This window comes from Bidens hawaiensis, unplaced genomic scaffold (genome assembly GCF_021521415.1).
Source record: "Bidens hawaiensis isolate Kalapana, Puna unplaced genomic scaffold, B.hawaiensis_p1.1 tig00062506_1, whole genome shotgun sequence".
Classification (NCBI taxonomy): domain Eukaryota; kingdom Viridiplantae; phylum Streptophyta; class Magnoliopsida; order Asterales; family Asteraceae; genus Bidens; species Bidens hawaiensis.
This window is the reverse complement of record NW_027506513.1, coordinates 52,132-61,788: the sequence shown is the minus strand read 5'-3', so window position 1 is coordinate 61,788 and position 9,657 is coordinate 52,132. Positions and strand designations below refer to the sequence as shown.

The window sequence follows — 9,657 nt, the reverse complement described above, 5'->3', positions numbered from 1 at the left end:
TATTGGACGGCCGGTTCGGATAAAACTCACTGGTTTCTTTGTCGTTTAGGATCCGCATTCGAGTCTTTTCCACAGCGATTCGGGCTGTCCAACCTCATTCTTGTTTCTTGATCTTCTTGCTAAAGCCAAGGGAAACGAGATCTTTATCACCTCGCTACAAGGATCTGACCGGGCTCCTGTGGCTTTCACGGCCCATGACACATCCTCTTGTTCAAACTTTCAAGGTCACGGTCATGGTAATCAAGGCAGGGGACATTACAACAACTCTATGAACTCCCGCGGTCGAGGTCGTCGATCGCCTCATTGTCAGTTATGTCGCACATATGACACGTTGCAAGTGGTTGCCCGGATCTCAACACTTTTTCTCATCAATCCTCTTATTCGGCTGCAAACCTCAGTCAAGCATTCCATGCGGATTGTAATGTAACCACCCCTAAACTGGCTTGGTGCGTCGACTCCGCTGCTACGGCTCATATGGCACCATCACCATCTCATGTTGATTCATCGGTTCCTTATCAAGGACATGAGAAGGTGGCCTTTGGAAATGCTAATATTCTTCCAATCTCTCGTGTTGGTACTCTTTCCATTAATCCGCATTTGAAACTAAATGACGTTCTAATTGTCCCTAATTTCAAAAAAAAACTTGCTTTCAGTTAGCAAACTTACTAATGATTATCCAATTGATTTCTTGTTTTCTCGATCTTATTTTGCTATTCTTGACTTGGTCACAAAGACTATTCAAGCAAAAGGGACACATAAGGATGGGCTCTATGTCTTAAGTCCCGGTCTTCAAGCACTTGAAGCTGCCGTTTTATCTTCTACAAAAGCTTCGTTCGAACTTTAGCATAAACGTCTTGGGCATGTTGCCTTCGATGTCGCTTCTATTGAATAAACATGGGCGTTTAAATCTCACGTCTATTTTACCGAAACCAAGTCTTTGTCTTCTTGTGAACTTTCCAAGCAACGCCGTTTACCATTTCAATTAAATGATAAACGTTCATTACATGTTCTTAATCTAGTGCATTGTGACTTGTGGGGATCCGCTCCCATTGTTTCAAAAGATGGTTATAGATACTATGTTGTGTTTGTTGATGATTTTTCAAGGTTCACTTGGTTTTTTCCCTTGAAAGCCAAATCGGATTTTTTTGAGGTCCTTAAAAATTTTATGACTTTTGTCCAAGCACAATTCTCATGCAAAGTTAAAGAGTCTTTCAAAGTGACGGGGGAACCGAGTTCCTAAATAATAAAGTTCGGCACGTATTTTTAAATAATGGCACCCACCGTTGGATGTCTTGTCCCTATACATCCCAACAAAACGGTCGAGCCGAACGAATACACCGTCATCTTACCGAAACCGGGTTAGCAATGCTTTTTGGTGCTAATGTACCTGCTACCTTTTGGGTTGACGCCTTTTCTTTCGCGGCACGTATAATAAATCGTCTACCCACAAAGTTACTAAATCAACGATCTCCGTTTGAAGTTTTGTTTCACTCGGTACCAAATTATACAAACTTCAAAGTTTTTGGATGTCGGGTATTCCCGTACCTACAACCGTATGCTCCACATAAACTTGCACCTTGGAGCATTGAGTTTGTTTTCATTGGCTATTGCACTCAATACAAAGGTTATAAATGCTTTGACCCTCTCACTTCACGAACATATATTACTCGCCACACGAAGGGTATAAATGCTTCCCATTTTCAGTCTCAACAAAAACCATGAACCTTGCCAAACTTTTTCTCAGTTCCTATTCTGATTTAAATCAACCCACTACAACACATCCCACATCCTCATCATTAGAAGACCCTCCTCTATGCCCACACTCACAAACCCAACCCACATGTGCTCAACCCACACCAAACAAACCCACACCAGCCCAATGTGATAATATTTTAGCTTATTGCCCTACCTGTGATACTACCCCAACCCCTTCCCATGTAACCACTAATTCCCTTGAACCACCTATCTCGATCCCAACCTCTCCTGTCACACCCCAACCTAAGGCGGAATGCCTGGGCGTGATCCGATTTCTCACAGCTCGAAGATACTATCATAATTATAAATGACAATATCTAATTAATTATTTTATTCAAATAATGCCCACAATAATCAAATACAACAAAAACAATTCAAATAAATAAATATAACAAGTTTAAATCCAAGTTTGTCTTTATTTCCTAAGGTCTTTTTAAGCGTCCATACTTCAACTTCAAACAACCTGCATATGCGTAGAAAATGGAATTTTGTCAACAAATATGTTGAGTGAGATGATCACCAATTTTGACACAACAAATAGTTATATAATAAATAAATAATAAATGACAAGTGTTAAATGCGCAAACCACTCTCTGTGGTAATAATCAATCAAACCTTAACAAACCAAAACCAAGTTGTACTCATGTGCCAATGAATTGTTGTCAAGCGAATTGGGCATTGATTACAATGACTAAATTGTCGGTTTACCTTCGCCAAGCGAATCGGGCTCCAGTTACTTAGACGGTCGTATGATCATACTAATGAGAACCCTATACAATGGGATATGTTGGACCACTCCGAAACATTATCAAGTAAACAATTAAACATGTAGCAATTAGCAAATAGCATTCAACTGATATTCACACAATAATTATGTTTGCGATTTTCAATATATATATAGAATAGAAAATATGGGTAAGTACGCATATGTCCCCAAAACGTTAGAAAACAGTGTATAAAAAGTAGAATGATCAAACTCACCTTAGATTTAAGGCAAGTGAGTACAATTAAGAATAAATGAGTCAACGGATAATCGAGTCGTCCAATACGCATCAAACGAGATAACTGATCAGAATCTAAAACTTTGTGATATGAAACTATAAATAAAAACGAACTTAATGCCGCTGGAATCAATCCAAACGGATGAGTAGAACTCTAGTTATGTTGAATTAAACGTTTAAGCGAGTCGAGTCTGACCAGAATCCGAACTTCGATTCGGGAGTCGGGTTTTGGTTAGAACCCTTAAAATTACGTTTCGAGAATAAAAGTCTTCTGGACCGAACGTTGAATCCGACCAGAAGCATGAGAAAACGATAAGTCAAACTTTTTGACTATTTTACCCTTAATCGGGTTTTGAAGCAATTGACCAGTCAACACCCTTCAATCACCGAAATTTATTGAAGGCTATTGACTAGAATGTGTATGAACAATTCTACAGTTTACAACTTACCCGGAAAGTGAAAGGATTGACGAGAAACGGAAGTCAAAGATCCTAAAGCAAGCAAAGTCAACGAACAAGTCTTGAATCTTTAACGAAGATGCAAAATCCGAAGGGTTGGAGGATGAACAGAGGTAAGGGACGGCTGGAGTATGTTTTTTAGGGTTAGATTAAGGTTTACAGCAGGGAATTATGATGTGTTTATATAGGAATAGCTAAACCGAACTAATTATGAACTTTTGGCCCGTTTGAGCAAGTAAATATGGTTTAAAGGAAAGAATCGTCAAAAGATCCATAAAGATATGTCTTGGAGCAGTAAATAATGAATTAGAATTTGTATTTTAGTTATAGGATATTTACTTTGTCCTTAATTCTCTCTAACATGTTTTTTAGGGTTAGATTAAGGTTTACAGCAGGGAATTATGATGTGTTTATATAGGAATAGCTAAACCGAACTAATTATGAACTTTTGGCCCGTTTGAGCAAGTAAATATGGTTTAAAGGAAAGAATCGTCAAAAGATCCATAAAGATATGTCTTGGAGCAGTAAATAATGAATTAGAATTTGTATTTTAGTTATAGGATATTTACTTTGTCCTTAATTCTCTCTAACATGCTTAAAATAAACGATTTTATGTCTTAGATGAGTTTAGAAACGAACTAAAGTTAACGAATCTGGTGCAGGTGGTTCCCCGCGCTGCACGGCAAGCCAAAGGCAGTCCAACGCGCGGCGCTCCAAGGTAGGGGATGAGAAGTATGAAATTTGGCTATTTTGGTCCCTATACTTTGTTATTTGAGCATTACTTGAACTAGTTTTTGATATAATTTGGTTTTGAACATTGTTCAAAACCAATGTTATGACTCCAAAATCAGCAAATATAGTTTTTAAAAGATTGGGTTTTGCGATTCAAAAAGGGGTAGCGGCGCAGCTTGTTGCCCGCTTGCCTTCTGTTTCGATGTAATCCAATACATTTTTGTACCTTTATTTCACATAATTAATAATAAAACATCATAACATTGTTTGAAATACAGGGGCCTAAAGTGAACATTAGGAAACTTATTTACTTATAAATATTGCATTTTCAATAATAATAAAGATAAAAAAAAATGTTTCATTCGGGTTAAACGCAAACAAATACGGGTTTGAAAAATCCGAGATGTTACAGTCTCCCCTACTTTAGGGAATTTCGTCCCGAAATTAACGAAAACCAAAACATCATTGTTTTTTAAATACTTTAAACTTTTAAGGAAAATATCATAACATAGAACTTATAATAACCGAAGCAACGCTTCAAATGACAATCTGATAAGGGCACTTATATATAGGATGTACCAGCGGCGTATCCACCATGTCCTTATCATCTCATCATTCGTACCATCACTCAAATTACTTTCGGTTCTAAATCATGACACACAATTATACGAATTATGATTTCCATGTGGGAACTTTGGTAATTACGTGTCGACCCATAATTACTTAGATTATCGGATAGTCCGCATAATTCGTTCCATCATGTGGGTTATAAAACATTGAAAATAAAATTTTTAAAAGAAAACAATTGTGTTGATAATTCTAAATAAAATTTCAAATTATAATTTATACTGTATTTATTAATTACCTCAATTAAACCAATAGTGACTTTCATAAAATTATATGACCAAAACATATGCTTAATTTCACTTATAACTTGCATCAAATATGTAAATATTTTTTTTTGAAATTATATCATTTTTCAGCCCGTGTAATACACGGGTTATTAAGCTAGTACAACATGAATAAGTTAGTGAGTCAATTTATGTATTTGGGCTAAATGGGCTTCACTAAATAACCAGCCCAGCCCAGCCCAGTGGTATATACGAATTAATACACGAGGTGTGGTGTGTGAAGAAATATCCGGAGGGAGGCAGACAGACATATATATCCGTTAGTTACTAAAGAGTCCGAGAAGCCTCTGGAAAACCGTAGAGATAAGTAACAACTAACAACCAACGAACCAACCATATAAATTTCGTTTCAGTTTCAGTTTCAATTTCAAAGAAACAAACAGCAAAAACACAAGTGGAAGTGGTTATATTGGGTTGGTGGATCGTAATAGAACTGATAACTAAGTTATTCGGATTTGGGTGGTGGATTTTGAAACCTGTAAGCTAGCCTTCCTTCTTTCAATCAATCATATTGTATCGTGTTTGTTTGCTTGATGTTCATCGTTTCGTGTCAAATATATTCTATTCTTTCCAAAACTACTACGAATATGAGATCTTCCAATGCCAGTTGATGAGCTAAACTCTTTGGCAGTTTCTTTTTCTACATATTTCATAATTGAGAAAAACCCCTTACTTGTGATCATATTCATAGTTTATATTTACAGGTTTCGTTTCTTTAATTTATATCATGCAACTGGTTTTTTAGGCATATTTGTTGTTTTAGGTTTCTTTAATTTAATTTATTTTTGTTAAAAGGGATTTTAATTTTCATCTCGTTCTGATTATCTTCATTTGTGTGTGTTTTGATTTGGGTTATAATTAGGGGCATGGTGCTCTGTGGTGCGGCTTTGGGCTAAAACCAAACCGAAAGCCAAAACTTTAGCTTTTAGATTTTGAAACCGTTCACTTTGGTTTCAGTTTTTGCCATTTGAACTTGTAAATTTTAGGCCAAAAAGAAAGTTTGTTTGGTTTTTGGGCTAAAGCCAAACAATAATGATTTTCAGTTCGGTTTGGTCTTTTCGGCTTTTATTACATGCAAAACCAGAACCGAACCGTTAGTTCGGTTTTTTCGGTTTCGGGTATGTATTTTTCTTTGTTGCACACCCTGTTAGATAGAATGATCACAATAATGTAATTATGATTTTGGATATTCAAACTGCAATTGGGTTTCACATGGTTTTCTTCAATAAGCTAATAGTTGTTTGTTGATTTCAGGTATTAGTTAACTAGTGAATCAGTCCTATTTTTTGCTCAACAATGTATCATCCCGCTTACCTGTGGACCGATTCATACCCGAGCCACGCCGATACACGCCCATCTCATATGCCCCCAAGCCCACTGTATCAGCCCTGGCCTTATGCTCCCAGCTACGAATATCGTGGATGCTGCAGCCATGCCTGCAGTTATGGCACTGCCCCGTACGAATACCGACCCCACTACCCGCCACAACAATTCCATCCTTATGGGCTAAATACTCTGTTTCCACCTGCATACCATGTTCCGCCATCGCATTATTCGGTTGAGCAGCCGAGGTATGATCATAACAAAAAGAATCATCATTGTTGCGGATGCAATCACCAGGAGGATGTCAAGGCGCCAACGATCAAAGAGGAGTCACAAGTTGACAAGAAGTCAAGTAATAATGACTCCTCTTTGGTTCCTTTGTTGTTGAAAGACCGCCCCGAGTATCCTATCATGTGGGTCCCTCGCGGCTACGTTACCAACACCGAACCAGGGGCGAAAGACAAGGAGATGCATTCTCGTGATCCGTTTTCAGTCGAGCGTCTTGAACCTTCGAAACAGGGTGGAAATGGTGAAATGGCCCGTGATACCGAGTATCCAATCTTGTGGGTCCCGCGTGGCTACATGACCAACACCGAATCAGAAGCAAAAGAGAAGGAGATGCATTCTCGTGATCCGGTTTCAGTTGAGCATCTTGAACCTTCGAAACAAGGTGGAAATGGTGGGATGGCCCGTGACACTGAGTATCCGATGTTGTGGGTCCCGCGTGGCTACATGACCGACATTGAACCAGAGGCGAAAGACAAGGAAATGCATTCTCATGATCTGCTTTCAATCGAGCGTCTTGAACCTTCAAAACAAGGTGGAAATGGTGGGATGGCCCGTGACACTGAGTATCCGATCTTGTGGGTCCCGCGTGGCTACATGACCAACACCGAATCAGAAGCGAAAGACAAGGAGGAGGAGAAACATTCTCGTGATCCTGCTTCAGTTAAGAATCTTGAACCTTCGAAACGAGGCGGAAATGGTGAAATGGCTCAAGATGAAAAGAATGAAGATGGTAACCGGTTCCCGTTCAAAATCTTTTGGTTGCCTTCTAAAAACGATGAAGCGGGAATCGACGCCAAGAAGAGCACTCATGATCTAGTAGCTAAAAATGGATTACCAGAAGATAATAAAATTATTAAAAACAAAGAGGATTCGGGTACTGAGGACGAGTGTGAAACTAGTAAGAAGCATGTTGTCCAAAAGGTGATCCCGGTGAAACAAGCAGTACGAAAGAGGAAAAGAAGAACCCGAAAATCATAGAAACGAAGGTGAACACGGGTTCTGTGGAGAAAACAGAAGATGGCAGCAGGGCTTCACCAAAGGCATCCAAATTACCGCCTGTTTGTCTGCGTGTCGATCCGCTTCCAAGAAAGAAGAAAAGCTCACGCTTGCCTAGCCCGACTGCTGAGAAACAAAGATCAAACGAGTCGCCAGTAAGCACTCCGAAATCTTCTCAGCAGGTAGCACAAATGAATAAGGCTGAACGAGATAATGTTACCGACAATGTGGAGAAGAAGACGAAGAAGTTGTCAGAGGACGAAGCGGCTTTGATCATACAGTCTGTGTACCGTGGTTATGAAGTGAGGAAATCGCAGCCGATTAAGAAACTGAGGCAAATTTATGAGGTTAAGAAACAGGTTTTGGAGTTAAGAAATCGTATTCAGGATTTGGAAACATCCTCCTCTACCGACCGCATTGATGGAAAGAAACAAGTGATTATCAGTGAGACTATAATGAGCCTTCTGTTAAAGCTAGACACCATCCAGGTATATATATATATATATATATACTTTACCGAATTGACCGACTTTTGGTAAATGAAATGTTTTTTAAAATAATTATAAAAAGATGTATACTAATCTTATGATATGATGCTGATCAGGGTCTGCATCCTTTTGTTCGAGAGGTTAGGAAGTCGGTCGCGAAGGAGCTTGTAGGTTTACAAGAAAGGCTAGATTCCCTTGTGAAATCTGTAACCCCGAGTGACCAACAGATTATGCATCCTGAAGATGAGAAGTCTGATCCGGCGCAAGACCAAACGAGTTTATGTGTGAGTCATGAACACGAAGCTACAGAATCTCAATATAATCATGCTGCAGAAGCCTGTACTACCGCCAATTGTGAGCAAACATGTGAGAATCAGGAAGTTGAATCAGGCACAAATGGCGAGCCACAAGTGGATCAGGCACCAACCGAATGCGATGAAGCCTTGGGGTTATGTGAGAATAAGGAAGTGGAAGCTGCAGAGTCAAAAGAAGGCTGTAATATCAATGGTGAACTGCAATTGGAATCATATGAAACGAAGCTCGATCAGCCACCAACTGAACGTGAGACTCATGAAGTAGAAACTATGGTTTCACAACAAGGCTGTGATAGCGTTGGCGAGCCACAAGTGGAATCCAATATGGAGAAGCCAACTGAATGTAATGACGCTTGCGTGACTCGTGAAGTGGAAGCTACACAGTCACAAGAATTTTGCAATACCATTGACGTGCGACAAGTGGAATCGCATAACGAGAAACCAACTGAATGTGATGACGCCCGGTTATGCGACAAACAGGAAGTGGAAGCTATAGAGTCACAAGAAGGCGGAAATACCATTGACGAGCTGCAACTGGAGTCGCATAACGAGAAACCAACTGAATGTGATGACGCTTGTGTGACTCATGTAACCGAAGCTAAAGTCTTGCAAGAAGGCTGCAATGACGTTGTTGAAGCAGAAGCTGCACAGTCACATAAAAATAATACTTACAATGGTGTTGTAGAAGCCGACGGCATGAAGCATGAGGTATCTGGAGATGCTGATAACATAAACATGATGGAGATGAAGTCTGCTGCAAAGGCGAACAAAGGTGATGGAACAGATGAGAATGAGAAAGTGCGGAAGGCGATGGAGGAGCTGATGAACGAGCAACTGAGCGTGATACGGGAGCTGACGGGCCGAGTGAAGGATCTGGAGAAAAAGCTTTCAAAAACACAGAAGAAGAAGAAAATAAAAGTAAACAAGGGCAGGAGGTCTCTTGTTGAACAAGAGGAATGTCTAGTGTGATGTTTGTTTGAGCAGTTACATGTTTTTTGTTTTTTGTTTTTTTTCTTTGTGTGAAAATAATGAAAAGTTTGTTGTTAATAAACATATGTTATCTATTATGTTATATGCATACTTGTTGCTTTGATGGCCACTTTTTCTTGCTAAACAAAAATATTGTGTGATGATGCAAAATAGTGGTTTTGTTACTTGGGGAAATTTGACTGGATCATTGTTACAGTTCACTTTTGACTTTCTAGTCAAACTTACTACTTTTGGAATTGGAAATTGAACTTACCTATATTATATTTATTTATTTAAAAAATGTAGCAGTAAGTTTTGATGACTCTTGTCAGTTAAATTATGACTCAACAAACATTGTAGAATTACCAAGTTTGCACCATCTATCAGTACCATTTATCAGTCTTAAGGACTAATTAAATTTA

At 39.0% G+C, this 9,657-nt stretch overlaps 1 pseudogene; it reads left to right on the top strand.

The window, feature by feature from the left end:
• The first annotated feature begins 6,153 nt into the window (after positions 1-6,153).
• LOC143618050 (uncharacterized) lies at positions 6,154-9,235 on the top strand (annotated as a pseudogene).
• The last annotated feature ends 422 nt before the right edge of the window (positions 9,236-9,657 follow it).